General features: G+C 34.0%; 1 protein-coding gene and 2 long non-coding RNA genes across 12 annotated transcripts in view; 2 read left to right on the top strand and 1 right to left on the bottom strand.

Annotated features, from left to right (window-relative positions):
• The window catches only part of rtn4rl1a (reticulon 4 receptor-like 1a), a 235371-nt gene that overhangs the window by 46880 nt on the left and 169008 nt on the right, over positions 1–19483 (bottom strand). The gene's annotated exons all lie outside the window — the stretch shown is intronic.
• Positions 1–19483, top strand: part of LOC141376432 (uncharacterized) — a 251223-nt gene that overhangs the window by 147451 nt on the left and 84289 nt on the right. The gene's annotated exons all lie outside the window — the stretch shown is intronic.
• On the top strand, positions 4634–7486 carry LOC137496602 (uncharacterized). Of its 3 annotated transcripts, none has more exons than XR_011017073.2 (6): positions 4634–4706; positions 5022–5133; positions 6086–6210; positions 6386–6471; positions 6786–6828; positions 6926–7486. It is a non-coding gene; the product is annotated as an uncharacterized lncRNA (long non-coding RNA). The 3 variants fall into 3 exon arrangements; XR_012386466.1 differs by having other exon boundaries at positions 5019–5133; XR_011017074.2 differs by lacking the exon at positions 5022–5133.

Raw genomic sequence — 19483 nt, 5'->3', positions numbered from 1 at the left:
TTATTATTATTATTATTATTATTATTAAATATTTAAAGTCTAATAGTAATAATAATAATAATAATAACTACAAATATACTATTTTTAATAATAGTAATAATAATAATAATAATAATTTCTTCTTGTAATAATACTTGTTGTTGTTGTTATTATTATTACTATTAATATTATTATTATTATTATTATTATTATTATTATTATTATTATTATGCCAAGTATAACATATCTTAATATTATTAATATTTTCATAACAACAAGTATATTAATAATAATAATAATAATACCAATATTTCTTACTTTTAATACTAGATATTGTTAAAATGATGGATTGTTGTTGTTGTTATTATAATTATTATTATTATTATTATTATTAAATATCCTTAGTATAATTGTAATAACAATAACAACAATTACTACTGTAAGTATAATAATATTATTTATAATGATAATATTAATTGCTTGTAATAATACTTGTTATGATTATCATTATTATCATTATTATTATTATTATTATTATTATTATTATAGTTAATATACTAACATAATGTAACATAATATAATATAATATAATATGCTTAAATATTATTTATTATAATACAATAATATAATATAATGTAATATGTTAAAATATGATATAATATAATACAATAATAAAATATAATATAATATAATAAAATACAATAATGCAATATAATATAATATGATATAATATAATACAATACAATAATGCAATATAATATAATATGATATAATATAATACAATAATATAATATAATATAATATAATATAATATAATATAATATAATATAATATAATATAATATAATATAATTATTAACCAAAGTAGAAGTGTTAGTAATAATATTATTGGAAATTCAATGTTTTATGTTGTTTGTTATTCTGGTTTACTTTTTATTTCATATCATATTTATTCATATTCCTAGCCATGTCAAAAACAGTTATGCTTAATATTTTTGTGGAAACTGTGATACATTTATTTGACGCATGCTTTAAATAGAAAGTTAAACAAATAATGTATTTATTTACATGTTATTTTTCGGTAACAATGTAAAACAAAGTAGTTTCTTTTGACCATGCGTCCTGAACAACAATAATAAAATAAATACGTTACTCTAATCTTTCCAGTTGCACATTATATACAGTAGATATATCCAAAAACTCCAAAATCAAAATATTACAAGTTACTATTTCGCAATAGCGTCAGCCGCTGAGCTCTTCTCATTGACCGTCTGTTCATCAGGCGACTCTGACTGCAAACTGAGCAAAAATATAACATGCTCTTTATACCACGTAATTGGGTCATTTAGATGATTGCAAATTCCATCTAGACACTAATTAAGGCTCCTAATTATCAGTGGAAGCGGAGGGTGTTCAGACGGACGGGATGTCTCCATATGTCAGGTGTGTGCTAAGAGAGAGGCCGGTCAGCCCTCCTGGCCTACTTATATTGAGCAGCTTTATTAAACTCCCAGAGTGCCCTTCTTTTACGCAAGATGTGTATAATGGAAAATCTGACTTGACTTGACTTGTGTTTAAAGAGGATAGTCCACCAAAAAGTTACCTCATTATTTATTCTCCCTCATGTGCTTGTAAACCAAAAGAAAAACACAAAAGAAGATATTTTGAAGAATGCCTGCTGCTCCTTAACAAATTGTTAAATAGTCATAATAACATATTAAAATAGACAAACTAGATGCTGCTACTTTGGGTTATTTTTACATGAATCCATTTTTCAGACAAAGAAACTCACAATCTCCTCAAACTAGCATAAATTACAAATATAAATTGCTCTATAATTATAAAAATATGGAGTAGTTATAACGAATAGAAAACAAACATTTTTATTATAATATATAATGCAAAAAACTTGAATTTCTTTTTAAAACAAACTTGAAAAATTTATGAATTAGTTTATCTGATGACATTTTGGATTATACTGCTTTTATAACAGCCCTGAGTTGTTTAAACATCTCTCAAAGCAACTTTTTGGGTGCAAAAAACTGAATTGTACACTATTGTCAGTATGATTGACACAATGCCAGGTCGAAATGATTTTTTTAATGTGCGAAAATTACGAACAAAAACTTTGAATTCGGTGTGCAGTAATCTTAAGGCTTTAATTTGAACCTTGTTTTGCAACAATAGTATTGTTTGTTTTGTTGTTTCTGTCACAATAGTGTGTAAAGGCTCTGCCTCTCATTGCAAGGGCACAAGACAGGACAAAGCATCTGAAATTAAAATATCTGTTCAGCTCACTTTGATCATCAATCATCATCAAATGTGACTAAGAATGAGTTTTACAAGTTTAAAACGTTTTTTTAAAACAGTGCATGTTTGTAATGAAGTAAAGACGTAATTCATTAGCCGCATGTCATTACAATTATAAAAGAATGGCACTTTAATCTCGAATTGTAGACATTAAATCAGGATTAGTTTATACATTAACATAATGCATACCCATTCAGCAGTGGATTTTTACATGTATTCTGTCTCCATATGTATTCACGTATACATATTAACATGTATAACATGTATGCATTGCTGTGTGTGTGAACGTTGTAACAACATTGTGTTTGATTCATCATTGCAGAAAGGCTTGAATTAGCTCCGCAACAAATACATCAAATAATCATTGGGAAAGTTCTAACTGTCGTATTTCTCACAAACGTTATGTGTAATCTGCTTCATGTCTGTCACTGTGGTGTTTATCTAACACGGCAGGAGATGGAGACACGCTCTGATAGGCGCATTAGAAAGGTGGGCGGGGAGAACTAGCTCATTTGCATTTAAGGCACAAGAACAAAAACAGCTACAATTGTGTTCAGAGCTGAAAATTCCAGCATTCTCTAAAAAAATAATAAAATAATCGAAAGGATATTTTAAGCTGAAAGTTTACAGACACAATCTGGAGACACAAAAGACTTCTCTAATATCTTGAAAAGGGGGTAAAATAGGTGCTCTTTTAAGCGACGCACACAAAAATGTGTTTTTGTTTACACTGAAATAGTGTCAAATGTGACAAGCTATAATAAATTATATGAGGGGTATTTTGAGCTAATTCTTCACAGACAGACACAGAAGATTAATTTAGCATCTTAAGAAATAGGTTTTTTTAAATGGACCTTTAAAAGGGTCCATTTTTATTTATTTCTCTCCATGTACATGTACAAACTTGAGCAGTGAAGGCAGTGTTCAATTAAAGCAATCACCTCGTCAGTGCATTAGACGTGCGCTCGTGATTTGCTTTGGAGAGTAACTACTGAACACAAATGATCACTATTATAGCTCACAATAATACAATTTTAGATGGCGCTGAATGCCAAGTGTTTTAATTCATTTTTAATTGCAGCTCTTATTTTATTAGGCCCATGTAGTGCGACTGCTGTCCAACAACTGCGTTATGATTATGAAAGAGTCTCTCTAATTTAGTATTCAATTCAATTTGAGCTCATGCTATTCTAGTGCTGGTCATTCAGTCCTCAGAGAAAGCGAATCTCTGTAAAAATGAAGAGAAATTCTGCAATTGCATCAGTTTTAACTGAATTACAATTTAATATGGAAATGCAATATTAAATATTAAGGCATTTTTATAGAGGATTACTTTTTTATGAGCATCGAAGTATATAAAAAAAAATCCCCATTCAGTCATAATAATAATAATAATAATAATAATAATAAAAATAATAATAATAATATTCATTATTATTATTGTTATTTTTATTGTTGTTGTTGTTGTTGTTGTTGTTATTATTATTATTATTAATATTATTATTGTTATTATTATTATTATTATCTGAAAAAATCTTATTTGTATTTATTTCTTTTTGCTTGCCAAAATAAATAATGTATGCATGTGTTCAAACCATAGACTGAAAAAAAATATGGACAAAGAATCCGTGACGTCACTCATAGGTTTCTGAAAAGCACAAGTGGAAGCTATAAGTGGATCAGGGTGAGGCCAAGTAGAAGCACTCACTCTGATCCCATAAGCTCTGCAAGCGAAATTCCAATTAAATCAAAACAAACATTTACAGTTGACTTAGATTGGGAAGTTTTAAAAAGAAAAAATACATTAATAAAAAAGGAATAAAAAATGTAAGCTGCAAGTGGGTGTAGCCAACCACCGCCATTTTGTTCATGACAACTGGGGATAACCCAAAAAGCACAAAGAAGCGGAGCGTGAGTGGAGTTACAGATGCCTGCTAGCATTTTTCTTAGATGGGCTTTTCTTTGGGAGTAACGCTTAAAACTTCATGACATGCGATTCGTTTGTGTTCTGACCACATGTGCTTGGTTGTATACTATATCAATAAAGCGTTTTTTGAAACCACTGTTGTAATACATTAAGCCACTAAGCATTGTACTTATGCATTAAGTCTTAAAAGTGTTTATTTAAATGGTCCTTTAATTGGGTCCATTCTTATGTATTTCTCTCTACACAGCAAATTCATCTGAGTTAAATTCTCGGTGTTGAAGCATTTCAGAGTAAAGTGTTGACGTTAAAGAGTTAGATTTTGATAAATGAATATAATAAGAGTTAGAATTGATTTTATTCAGTGCGAAATCAAGGAGTTATCTTTTCTACACTTGGTGGTGTTATTTCCAACATCCGGGAATTCATGCAGCCCCAGTCACTGAAGAATTTTCCAGACGCCATTTTCCATCTGAGGTTTAGAACAGCAACTGGTGAGTCAAACTACCTAAATGTTGGTATTTTACTGACTTTCTTTAAGGAAATACAGTTGTAAACATATTGTTAAGTTAATAACTTTAGAATGGAGTGACAATTTTAATCTTCTGCGGTTCATTCATGGTCGTTTGTGTATCTAGCTTAACTGCATTACTATTGACTTCTTTTCAAGAATGTTTTTATATATGCTCACGCATACATAGTGCATAAAACATCAAATGTACATGTTCAACACATTTCTGTCACGCTTAATGCCATTTTTGCGTTGTTACCCATCTGTAAAATAAAATCGACACTTCTTTAATTAGAAGCAAACTAGCGAGGGAATCCCCGGAGCAGCCTAGCCTAAGTTACTCTGCCCGGATGCTAACGGCAACACAGGAAGGTTTCCATACGCTCTGGAGAGTTTCTAAAACATATCTGGTGAGTAAATGAACATATGCTTACTTGTAAAAGGCTTCCTGACTAAAACATATGATTTTTTTGTTATTCGTGTACGTTAATTTAGTTATTTTAAACACCGCGGCCCTTTTAAACTGGTTCATTCGTGGCCGTCCATATACCGTTAGTCCATAGACTCGCGTGATAACGTACGCTTGAATTATATTAAGTGTTGACAACCATTAAAGTCGGAATGTTAACATTAATGTCTTTAAATGACCGCGTTTGCACTTTCTCAGACATTTAAGGTTACAGAAGACTCCCGGAAGTTGCGGGACTAACGTTAACGTTATCCCGCAAATGCACAGAGACTCCCAGATGCCCGCAAATGAATGATAATCTCCCGGAAATCGCGCGTCTCCCGCCCGGTCATTAAACACTTTGCACACCCCTCTCCACCGCATCCCTCCCAGCTCTTCAGGTACGTCGCGCGCAAGTCACCCCCACCGCTCTTCAGGTACGTCGCGCGCAACTCATCCCATTGCTCTTTAGGTTCTCATCTCTCCCGCTACCTCCCGCAAATCAACTCTGTATCCCCCGAAAATTACTTTTCCCAACTCGGGATGTCTGACGTTAGTAAGTTAGGCTATTTCTGTAGTCAGGAACATCTTAGTCAAGCTTTTTCTCCCGCATGATATTGTGCTTAAAACTATAGGCTAAACTTAGCATGCACTGTACACAACATTTCCTTTTTATTAAAGACAATTTAGTGCGTTGTAAACAGCCACCTGTCTGTAAAATTAATCAACTGATTCATATTTGAGCAGCCTAATGATGATACAGGTTTGATTTGTAGATTTATTATCAATAATCAACATCTGAATCAAAAGATATCTGAAAAAGTGTGAGGCATACTTTGTGATGTTCATCTCTCTTTTTTATCTGAAGGTTATGCATATGTGTGGATACTAATTTTTTGTTGTTTTTTTAACAGCCACAGTTCTCTATACAATAACACAAGACCCTGTGACGGTGGCTGATTAGAGATGGATGGTGTATTTCCAGAGTTGGTGAAATGACCAAGCACACCTTCTTGGTCATATAATAATAATAATTAAGGTATGTTTGATAAAGTTCTGTATTTGTTTCACATAAGCTGAGAGGGTATTAGAGCATTAGAGAATAACAAATGACATGAAGGTGATAAGTTTTGTATTGTGGGTGAACTGTTACTTAAATAATGTTTTGCTCTTTGCTTTGCACTTTTCCTCTTCTGCTTATCCTAATATTTTAGATTATATTTGGACCTGAAACATCTGCTAGACTCCAGGAAAGGTGGCGTCAATACTGGACCTGAAAGGGCCTAACAAGTTGAATCTGGTAAAGAAACACGCACGCGCACACACACACACACACACACGCACGCACACGCTTACAGAAAAGTGTTGTTTATGAAGTTTATGAATATTTTTTACACTGTGGCCAATATTTTGGGGAATTCAGCATCACTAAATTATATAAAAGAATTTAAGCTCCTCTAAATTTTGCTCCAAGTGTTGTGTTAAATTCAGGATTCTGGACAGACAGCTCTGTTTTTCCAGTTCTAGTCATAGTGGTTAACCTAATTGTTTTTGGAGATCCAACAGTGATGTATGTGTTTTTTCTACTTTTCCATATCCTGTCACCTCAAACAGCTGGGAGAGTCAAGTTGTGGATCATCATGTAGATTTTCAAAAGGTGAGTTTAGATTTCTTGAATGTTTTATTTACTTTAAAGGTTCTTTTAAATATATCATAGAATTTGATTGCAATTTGTTTTCAAACATTTTTCTTAGTCATGCTGGAGTCTTGAAGAGTTCTTAGAAGAGTATCACCCTATATCCGTGCATCAGGAACCACCAGACGAGCGATCAGCAGCTGCTACATCGTCATGGATAAAAAGGTCATCCTGTGGCTGGGAAGCACTTCATTCACAGGACATGCTTGATGAGATTTCCAAGCTCCAGTTTGTTTTCACACAAGTTTACAGCATTTATACCTTCATTTAAACTGCTGTGTTTGATATGGAGGACCAAGGAAACACCCGAAGTGAAAGATTTGCACACCAAGTTGTTTAAAATGTAATTTTACAAGAAAACTATGAGTTCAGAAGAAAACTATGAGTTCAGAGAAAACTATGAGTGACGCTATATTGAACTTTCAAATTGCTCTGATAACACATCAAGTTTGGACCAAAGGACTGAAACAGCCTTTTTGAGCACTGGTCATACATATTTTGTTGATACTGTCTGTACTAATAAAACATTTAAAGCATATTTGACATTGTTGCATTTTAAAAACTGAATGAATTGTTGAAGTGGTGAATGTTTTCAAATAAAATGTTTTTTCTTTTGTAATTTACAGTCTATTTGACCTTTTTACCATATTTACACTCAAGAGAGTTGAATAAAATAACAATATATTGTAGTAAAAAAATTACTACCAGGCGGTGTTAAATATAGTTACATTTTTAACTCTGCCCAGAGTTAAAATTAACCCTTACTTCGGTGTCAATGTGCCAACCCTTTTGAAAGTGTTGATTTAACTCTGTTTTGAGTGGACCCCATGAGACACTTTCAAAGTGTTGAAATTAACACCCATAGAGTTGTTTTGGGTCCCCATATTTTGCTGTGTATGTACATAAAGATGTGTTTTTGTACAGGTAGAAAACACTAACTATTTCCAAATACTTCAAATATAGCGTGTTCGTAAATGCAAGACTATTTATAAAATCCAGGCATAACACTGTATGACAACGTTTCAGACGATTGTTCTAAAGTTAATCAATTGGTCGGATTCTGGATTGCATTCAAGTTCTTAAGAAAATTATAAATGATAAATTCATTCATTCCATTTACCTTGGCTTAGTTCCTTTATTAATCTGGGGTCGTCACAGCGGAATGAACCGCCAACTTATCCAGCATATGTTTAACACAGCAGATGCCCTTCCAGCTGCATCCCAGTACTGGGGAATACATGATAAATGATCTTAAATAAAGCAAATACATTAATAGAGATGGTATATAAGGATATATTTTCAGTCACCTGGGAAATGGAGGCCACGTGAATTGTTTGTGAGCACAATAAGTGCACACAGCACATATTATCTGATCATTTTAGAAAATAATTACAAAAGGCAACTGACTGTGTAAAGCCACATACAATAAAACAAAAATACGATGTATATGCTGAGCTCAGCAGCTAATCAGCCGGAATCAGCTGAGGTGACGCCACGGCGACCAGCGAGATCTAGCTGTCACTCAAGTGACCACGCCCTTATTATGAAGACATAATATAACGCTCAGCAGCTAATCAGCCGGAATAAGCTGAGGTGACGCCACGGCGACCAGCGAGATCTAGCTGTCACTCAAGTGACCACGCCCTTATTATGAAGACATAATTTAACTTATTATAAACAAAACGAATGAGTTAATAAAAAAAATCACACCCTCACAGTTGTCATGAAGTGTAATATTAGCTATATACACTAAATAGTTGTTGCACCAGGCAGTAAACAGCTTTATCTCTGCTGTAAACACTGGGGACAATAGAAATGTGGTCTATTTCGGAGCCAGGCCTAGTGGAATTTTGATGAATTGCAGTTTCAGATACCTCATTAGCTTGAGGGAGAGCGGGATGTTGCTGCTTGGTTCAAACATGTTAATTCATGTGTTCAAACTTGATACAATCTACAGTATTTTTCTTGTTGTTTCCTCCTTCATTGCCAGTCTGTATTTCCCTTTCCTATGTTGTCTTATCTCTCTCTCTCTCTCTCTCTCTCTCTCTCTCTCTCTCTCTCTCTCTCTTTCCTGCTGCATCTGTTCCTCTGAATCCACTCAGTGTGAAATTGATCAATTTTGCCTCAGTGAGACTTTTCTCCTCAATTAACAGTAATTGCATGTTTCTGAGCTCATATGATAGTGTTTGTGTGCACTTGTGTGCGAGTGTGTGGATGTTTAGATGAGTTGCTTTTAATTTAAAAGAAATGAACTGTTAGCAAATCCACCAACTCTGCTCTCTCTCTTCCCCTCTGTGTGTATTTGTGACTGTGTGCGGTTTTATCCGTGGGCCTTCAGAATGTGTGTGTGTGTGTGTGTAATATGCATAAAACATCAGTGTGTGTTTGCATGAAAATATTTTCAGCCGCTGTCATGGAATTTGACAAGGAAACAAGACAGAGGAGAGACAGGAAGTGAGCAAAGCAGTGACAGAGGCTGAGCTGATTTTAATGGCCTGTGCGCTGTCTGACTGAAGATTACACCAATGACAGAGCCAAAGGACACGAGAGAGAGGGAGAGAAGGAGAACAAGAAAAGAGCAGGAGAGACTGATAGAGAGAGAGAGAGAAGAAACGTAAAAGATTATGGGAAGAGAAGACAGTGATGGCAGGTAAAAAGATGATGATGTATCAGGCTAGAAAGTCATTAACATCACTGCAAGAGGAGTATGTGTTTGTATATAAGCGTACAGTATGCTCTTAAAGGGACAGTTCCCTCAGAAATCTACGTTTACTCAATTGATTGCAAACCTCTGTGAGCTCTGTTTTCTGTTGAACACAAAAGAAGATATTTTGAAGAATGTTGTAAACGAGCAGCCACTGACATTCATAATTCATAAAAAGGCAATGCGAGTCAATGGTTGCTGGTTTTCAAAGGTTGTTTAATAGAAGAAAGAACAGCTTTGGAACAAGTGAAAGGAGAGTAAATGATGCCAAGATTGCACTTTGGGGTGAAATATGCCTATAAATATGCCTATATATATATATATTTTTTTGAAGCAGTGTTTAACTTACGTCATAAAAAATGAGCTAATAAGCATCAATACATATATAAACTACCTGACAAATCTTGTCGCCTATCCAAGTTTTAGGAACAGCAAATAATAACTTGACTTCTAGTTGATCATTTGGTATCAGAAAAGTCTTATATGAAAGGCAAATGCCTCTAGATTACGCTTATTTTACCACAATAAAACATGATCATGCCTTAATTTTTTTATTTTTTTATTTGGACAGTAAGGTCTGACTTTGTTTAGACAATAGTCATGTCACTTAACAGATATAATGTACAGTATATAAGATAAAGTCATGCTGCAGTGGAAAAACAATGAATATTGTGCATGACTCCCAAGAGCTTGGAGGACTGCAAAGATTGCAGGACATCTCTGAAGTGACTCAGATAACTTAATAATAAAGTCATCTGGAATGGCAAAGAAAGTGTTCTTGCAGGACTCCCAGAGTTCATCAAGATTCTTTGGATTCATCTTCATATAAAAATTCATATAAAAATACCTATACAAATACAAAATACACTGCAGCTCTTTCAGTACATGTAATATTCACTACAATGTGTTGATCACAGCAGACATATTCATACAAGCTAAAGAGAGTTTGCCCGAAACTTAAAATTCTGTCATTAGCTTGTTCCAAACCTGCTTGTTTTTTTTTTTTTTTTTTGAATACACAAAAGAAGGACATGAAGAAAACTGTATACCTATAACCACTGACATCCTTAGTATGAAAAAGCACTGCAGTATTTGAGGGTTCTGTGTATATCTGAGGTAATTAGTCTACCGAAATGTGTATATTCCATAAGCTGATCGGTCAGTTGTTATCATGTGACACACGGTTTTCAACTAGAGCACCTAGGTAATGCGAGCGATTATGCAACCCATATGCTTGCGCGTGCAATATGCGCTGCCAAAAGACACGATATGTGAACAGCCCCATTAGCAGCTACGCTTCTCTACACATTCAGAAGATGCCTTCACTCTTGATCCTGCACAACAATACAGTTTAGACTGTTAGGCTGAGTTAGGCCGTCGAGTTTTTGGGCACCGGTGTCCTCCTTGGTAATGAGTTTTGTCTTAGAATGCTTTCTGTTCAAATGATTGAACAAGTTGCTGGTCAAGTTAAAGCAGTCGATAGTTTTTTAGAGACTGGACTAAATTTCACAACAAAAAATGCTCATAAACTGACATTGACTAACGTGATTTAAAAGAAGCATCTTTTCTAAATATTTGTAACTTAAGTAGCATAATTACACTGACTTTAGTAACCGTAATCAAATGTAAATTGTAATTCATTACATTACCGTGTTCCTCAAAAATGTAATTAGATTACAGTAACACGTTACTGTAGAACATGTTGCCCCCAACGGTAAAACTTTATAATAACTACACACTATAAATCATTTATTAAGCATTAGCAAATAGTGAACTCATTATCTGTTAAGCATTAACTCTACATTAATAAACGTTAGTAAGCAGTTTATAACTGCAGCTGCAAATGCTGTATTCTTGATTTATTAGCACCCACAATGTGCTTAATAATTGTATTTTCATACTTAGTTAATGATTTATTTTTCATTACTAAATTAAGTATCGCTTTAAGTAAGTAAATCATAGATAAACTATTGAAATCAACGTTTATATGTCTTATTAATCAGGCATATATTAATGGTTACTATGTATATTAATAAATGCTTTATTAACTCAGCTTCATGCAGTTTTGTGACCTAATCTAGTGAAGACTATTTATGCTTTATAAATCCTTTATAAATGACAAATAAAGGCTCAGTTAAATTCTAAACAGGAAAAATGACATTCCTTATCATTTAAAGATACACAAATCAAACTGTACTTTAAAATAAAACCTTACCTAAAATAAAAATCACTGTAGAGTTTAAACACTGCATCTTATTGTTAAATTATTATATTGTTGTTGTTGTTTTTCAGTTGAATGTCGTATTTTGACACTCCTGTTATTCAGCAATGTTTAAACTTTACATTAATTTCACTTTTTAATTCAAAATGAGTTAGTAAATGATTGACAAACTATTGAAATCAACGTTTATATGTCTTATTAATCAGGCATATATTAATGGTTACTATGTATGTTAATAAATGCTTTATTAACTCAACTTCATGCAGTTTTGTGACCTAATCTAGTGAAGACTATTTATGCTTTATAAATCCTTTATAAATGACAAATAAAGGCTCAGTTAAATTCTAAACAGGAAAAATGACCTTCCTTATCATTTAAAGATACACAAATCAAACTGTACTTTAAAATAAAACCTTATCTAAATAAAAATCACTGTAGAGTTTAAACATTGCATCTTATTGTTAAATTATTATATTGTTGTTGTTGTTTTATCCAGTTGGATGTCGTATTTTGACACTCCTGTTATTCAGCAATGTTTAAACTTTACATCAATTTAACTTTTTAGATAAGATTGCCAAGATTATTGTTCAGTTGATTCTGAGCCTTTATTTGTCGTTTATAAGGGATTTATAAAGCATAAATAGTCCTCATTTTAGATTAGCTCACAAAACTGCCTGAAGTTGAGTTAATAAAGCATTTATGAAATATTAGTTAACTATTAGTATATGCCTGAATAATAATAAGATATATAAATGTTGATTTCAATAGTTTATCAATCATTTACTAACTCATTTTGAATTATCCTAAAAACCCTCAACTACGCTTAAATACAAATGGTTTGTAAATAAAGCGATACTTAATTTAGTAATGAAAAATAAATCATTAACTAAGTATGAAAATACAATTATTAAGCACATTATATAGGTGCTAATAAGTCAAGAATACAGTATTTGCAGCTGCAGTTATAAACTGCTTACTAAAGTTTATTAATGTAGAGTAATGCTTAACAAATAATGAATTCAATAGATGCTAATGCTTAGTAAATGATTCATAGTGTGTAGTTATTATAAAGTCTTACCATATATGGTAGCAAGTAATGTCCAGTGGTGTGTCCAGTTTGTCAAAAATCTCCATTTATGCATTCGTGACAGAACCAAAGTAATAATAGAATGACAGAATGAAAATTGAGCGATCTCTCCCTCTAAGACAAACTTTGATAAACATCAAAGAGTCAGAAAGAAGAAAACAAGGCTGAATTTCCAAAGTTGCACAACTTATTTGGCTCATATTTATTGCTACAGATTGCATAATTAGACAAGGGCAAAACAAGTTCAGCTACACCACAGAATCCACAAGAGCCTGAAGTTTGTACAGCATCCAGTGCTGGCGAGTGCGCTTCCCAAAAGCGCCGCTGTACTTCCCAGCATTCACAGTCATCTATGCTCATTACTCAATTACAGCGGTTTCACAACCACACTCCAGTGCACCGACACGACACTGATGCCTCCCGATCACATCCTCGAATTAACCGTCTGAAGACTTCACAGCATCCAACGCCATTAAATGACTTTGGAGAGATTGGAAAAAAAAACATGGCAGAATGCGAATCCGCTCGCTAATGAGGACGGAGAGCGACAGGACAGACAGACGCTTTGGGTTAGCGCACGCTTTGAAAAGAGTGATGATAAAGTTGCAGCATCGTCACCAAAAACAGTTTTTGCCCGAGTCAATGTGACACTGTAGATGCTTTTAAAACAAGTCCCAAGATGCGTTGTTTGATGTCGACTCTGAAAAAACGCAGGTAAAATTGTAAGTCGGTGCTGTCAGAAATTGAAACGTTCTGTTACTTGGGGTAAAAAAAAGTCATAGACTTAAAAATCACTTTTGACAACTGCAAATGGTGTGAATGTGACATTCAGCAGCATGTTGAATAAGTCAAGAATATGATCAATAAACTGCACCAGTTTTATCCCCTCAGTCTCAACAGGTTTTACACAATTTAGGCTTAAAACATGAAGTTCTGTAGCTGATTTGGTAGAGATTGGTATTAGTAATGCTATTTGACAACCCTAAATGAGTTGTTTTTGCTATTGTACACTCTAAAAAAGGCTGAGCTGTTGTATCCCTTTGTCAAATATGGACAAAACCAGAGGTGCAACCAGTACTGAAAAACCATAGTCATGTAAAAGTACCATTACTTGCCCAAAAATGTAGTGCAAGTAGAGTTAAAGTATCTGTTTTAAATATTACTCAAATTATAGGTAAAAAGTAGTCCTTTCAAAAGTATTCAAAGTAGTGAATATTACGCTGAGAAAGCTTGATGCGTTTACATGTCATTTGAGTGTTTGTGTATCAACGTGCCATTCTGTAGTGCATTTAGTTATTGTTTAAGACCATTTCGGTCATCATACAGCAGGGGTCACCAATTTTGTTCCTGTAGGTCAGGTGCCCTGCAGTGTTTAGCTCCAACTTGCCTCAACACACCTCCCTGGGTGTTTCAAGTATACCTAGTAAGACCTTGATTAGCGTGTTCAGGTGTGTTTGGTTAGGGTTGGAGCTAAAATCTGCAGGACACTGGACCTCCAGGAACAAGTTTGGTGATCCCTGGCATACAGTAAACATCTGCCATTTTCCCATAAGTGACATTGTCTAAACCAGTGGTCCCCAACTACCGGGCTGCGGACCGGTACCGGTCCGTGAAACAATTGGTACCAGGCCTCATAAGAAATCATACATTATTTCTGTAGAAAACATTCCCCCCGCAACTTGGTTTCTTCCACTGACCCCCGCCATCTCACGTGAAATGGACTATGCCAAAATCCACCACGGAGCGGGAAGAACGATCGCTAGAATATAGCTCAGTGGTGGTTGTTGATAGTTTAAAGTTATAAAACAGGTATTATAGAGTCCAAAGCAGCAGAGCATTTAAGGATTGTGCATATATGTGTGCGTGCATCACTATGTAAGTACCCGAAATCATTGCAATATGTATCTATATAGAGTTTTTACATACTCATACTCATTAGGGCTGTAACATGCCAATGCATACATTTAATTCGGCTATACGGTTGCATTATTGTTAATATGTTCGTCAGTTGAAATGTTTGGCACAGATGTTATGTATTTGATGCATACAAACCTTGATTGAAACATAATCAGACCGCGATAGTGCAACTAGCGCATGCGTACTGAGTTGTTCATGATTAAATATGAATTTATAAAAAAACAAACAACAAAACAGCTTATCATTCCATTTGCACAGGGCGTAATGCATCCACAAATCTAAATTTGTTAGGCGTTTACTTTTCCTCAAGTAAAACAGGTGGCCACAGGTATGCATTGAGGGGAAAACAACTGGAGATCGACTGTTACTGGCTTTCAAAATTCATTACAATATATTTTTTTGTGTTGTAATCGAGATAGATATTGTCTTTGCGCATGAGCAAAAGCTGGAGCAAACTGGAGATAACATCTTTTAAACGTAATTATAACTTAAGCAGCAAAATGAACATTTTAGATTGTGTTGTTGTTTAAAATATATAATTTAACAGCGAGTTTAGCAAGCACATTTTGAGATTTCGGTATTCCCCCATTCGTTTAGATACTGTAGGTCTTGGTCTTGGACTAAGCGGCCAGAAGTGTTGCATATAAGTCTACAGAGTGAAAAAACAAAGTGCTGGAACTTTTGGAGCAACATGCAAAACTTGCCGCATAAGCTTATGTTTCCAGTCTGGCATGTTCACATACACATGAATGGAAATCAACTGGGAGAACAATACTTAAGCTAGCCAGGAATGACTAGAATAAAAAAGAAAAACACCACATGTCCTGTGATATCCTGATGAGTGTATGAGCTGTTTACACCTCGTCACTTCATGTGTTTTTCTGATCTGATAGGAATAAAGGAATGAATGAAAGTAAATGCTCTCCTAAATGCATTCTAGAGTGATATAAAACCCTTCAGGAGGTGGTCTGGGATGCATTCCATACAAAAGTGGACTAGTCTAAATGCATCTGGTTGTTGAAACCACACATGTAAATGTGTTGTGGACTATATGACTGTCAGATATACAAGCGCAAATGCATAAGCAACGAATGGCCATAGATTACGATTTCAGATGTTTGTTTTGTCAATTTGTTTTCTTTTAGTTTTATTTTTGACCATGAAGTGATTAAATTAAATTGTTAATGATCTGTAAAATAAAAATAGATGTTTTAATTAGCATATAATGAAAGTAAACACATAGCTTTGAGCTTGTTTTACAGCCTTCATATAAAGCCATATGTATATCAAATAAGATAAATAGCTTACATTTCTGTAAATAATACTATTAAATAAAATAAATGCTGTATATCTGACACTTTTTACTTGATGTAACCTTGTTAAGATTGCATATAGCGCTGGATTTGAAGATCTGAATCATGTCTGTTTAGAATAGGGGCATTCGTGCAGCCAAATGTAAATGTGACCGTTTTTACAAACCAAATAGCCCTCAGAGAAAACAAATGACCAGGTGTAAACATGCCCTATCATTCTCTTTGATTCGATAATTTAACACCGCTTTCACTGTGAAACATTAAGCTTCTGATCCTCCCAACTATTAGCTCTAAGAAAACTGAGGTAGCTTTTAAAGTGTCCGTCTCCCGCCTCGGCCATATTTTACATCGTGCGCACAGTCCAATTACAAACTATCTGAAACAGGCTGTCCTAAATCTGTCATTTATCAGCTTACACACCATCATAACACACTCTCTCTCCTCACAACAGCAGCAGGGAATCAGGAAGGAGGAAGATGGAGATGAATGATGGACTGATGTTGGGGTTTGGAGCGTTCAGATGTCACTTTTCAACCGTTTCAAAAAGGACAAGACAGTAGACGTTTGGGTGGCGAAGCTTCCAAGCCATCTTGACTGACAGGCCTGTCTGTCTGTCCGTGTACCGGCGCATTATACGCGTCTGCGCTCGTGACGTTCCTGTTTTAATTGAAAGAATTGAAGTTTGAGTGTGCTTTAGTTCCACAGAGTTTGTGTTTGAGGCTTTGACATTAATCTCCTGTGATGGAGCGTGGTCTGATGCAGAAAGGCAGGCCCCGAGAGAGGACTCTGATGAATAAAATAACTAACGCTGTGTTATCACGCAAATTATGGCCTCGGGAAGATGCTTGGTGAAGTTCCTACTCTCTGAACACCCGTATCCATGGTACAAAATTACCTTTTAGCGGTGGATTGAGAGGATTATACAGACCAGGAGGACTTCTGGCTGCCCATGAAATGCGAGTTTGTAGTATTTTTATATATACACACTGAATAATTTTTAAATTGATTTTGTTAGTAATAAAAGCTTTAAAATATATACATGCCATTGTAAAAATATTAAATACTAAATTATGCAAAACTATACTGTTGTATACTATACTGTGTAACTGACAATGAACATAAAAATAATAAACAACAAATAATAACTCATAAATAAAGTAATAATAATAATAATAATAATGACTTCTAATTGATCATTTGGTATCAAAAGTGGCTTATATGAAAGGCAAATGCCTCTAGATTTTGCTTATTTTACCTAAATAAAATATGATCATGCCTTGATTTTAAATATTTAATTAGGACAGTAAGGTTTGACTTTGCTTACAGAAAAATAAAAAATAATAAACAACAAATAATAACTCATAAATAAAGTAATAATAATAATAATAATGACTTCTAATTGATCATTTGGTATCAGAAGTGGCTTATATGAAAGGCAAATCCCTCTAGATTATGCTTATTTTACCTAAATAAAATATGATCATGCCTTGATTTTAAATATTTAATTAGGACAGTAAGGTTTGACTTTGCTTACAGAAATAATGTACAGTATAGAATATAAAGTCATGGTGCAGTGGAAAAAATTAATATTGTGTTTGACTCCCATCAGCTTGGAGGACTGCATCCATACATCTCTGCAATGACTAAAATCACTTATTATTAAGAGAGTTATTAATAAGTCATCAGGAATGGCAAAGAAAGTGTTCTTGCAGGACTCCCAGAGTCCATCATGATTATTTGGATTCTTCTTCAGCGCCTCCTCCATCTTACCCTAGACATGCTCAATAATATACATGTTAGGTGACTGGGCTGGCCAATCCTGGAGCACCTTGACCTTCTTAGCTTTCAGGAACTTTGATGTGGAGGCTGAAGTATGAGAAGGAGCGCTATCCTGCTGAAGAATTTGCCCTCTCCTGTGGTTTGTAATGTAATGGGCAGCACAAATGTCCTGATACCTCAGGCTGTTGATATTGCCAGACCTCTCGTACGCCCCATACTGAATGTAAACCCAAACCATGTTTTTCTCTTCATCAAACTTGACTGATTTCTGTGAGAATCTTGGGTCCATGCGGGTTACAGTAGGTCTTCTGCAGTATTTGTGATGATCGGGATGCAGTTCAACAGATGATTCATCTGAAAAATCTTCCTTCTGCCACTTTTACAAATGATCAACTAGAAGTCAAGTTATTATTTGTTGCTCTTAAAACTGGGATCGATGACAAGACTTTTGTCTGTATATGTTATATATATATATATATATATATATATATATATATATATATATATATATATATATATATATATATATATATATATATATATATATATATATATATATATTATAGCTGGGCATAGATAATTTTTTAATCTAGATTAATCTACATTAAATTGGCTCATTTGAATTCAGCAAATGGCATTCAGAATATGTGTGCTACCCAAATAATAAGTCTAATAATTGGTGATGAAAATAAATGATGTTCAATAAGATATACCTGTGTTTACTAACTGTTTATTCAGTTAAACATGAATTTTGCACTGTAGGCCTAAATAAGCTTAAAACAGCAATATTTATTTATTTATTTATTTATTTGATCACCCTAATCCGACTAAAGTCATAACTGAACTAAACAGGAATGCAATTAAGACGTGGAGTTTGCTTATATTAGTGGCATTATTGAAGTAAACACCGCTGTCAGTGAACACCGTCATGTAGGACTTTTTGCCATATTTTCTGACAAGATCCACACGCGGCTGTCAGTAAAGGGCCACAAAAACACACAGACACACACACATCACGAAATGCAGAATTTTTTTTCTTTCCATTTGACGTGCGTTATTAAATTCCATAACACTCTCACCAGTCCTTACTCCTTTTTTGCGTCTATACCCCAGTTTGTCAAGGTGGCATGAATGAAACGTTCATGAGTGAAAGTGAAACTGGCGAACCGCAGTTAAAGTCAGGCATCCTGCTGGTTTGATTACGGCGATAGAACCCAGCACGTTAACACCGATGACGGCCCACCACTAATAAATATATATATATATATATATATATATATATATATATATATATATATATGTATATTATACACACACACACACACACACACACACACACACACAGATGTTTTTTAACATCTGCCTTTGTAATATATTGTAATAGTCTCTTAGTTTTAGGTTACTAATATGATTGACATGAGCAATGACAGCTGATATTTTAAATGTTCAAATGTAATATATTTATGATTAATAAATTAATATTTATTGTTTATGAGTCTTATGAATAATGAAATTTTACAGTACAATTAAACAGCTGTATCAGGCTTAGAAATTTTACAGCATGAGAGATGAAGCTAGATTTTTGTGGTGGCAAA

This window comes from Danio rerio, chromosome 10 (assembly GCF_049306965.1).
Source record: "Danio rerio strain Tuebingen ecotype United States chromosome 10, GRCz12tu, whole genome shotgun sequence".
NCBI classification, from domain to species: Eukaryota; Metazoa; Chordata; class Actinopteri; order Cypriniformes; family Danionidae; genus Danio; species Danio rerio.
This window is presented reverse-complemented; position numbering and strand designations above follow the sequence as displayed.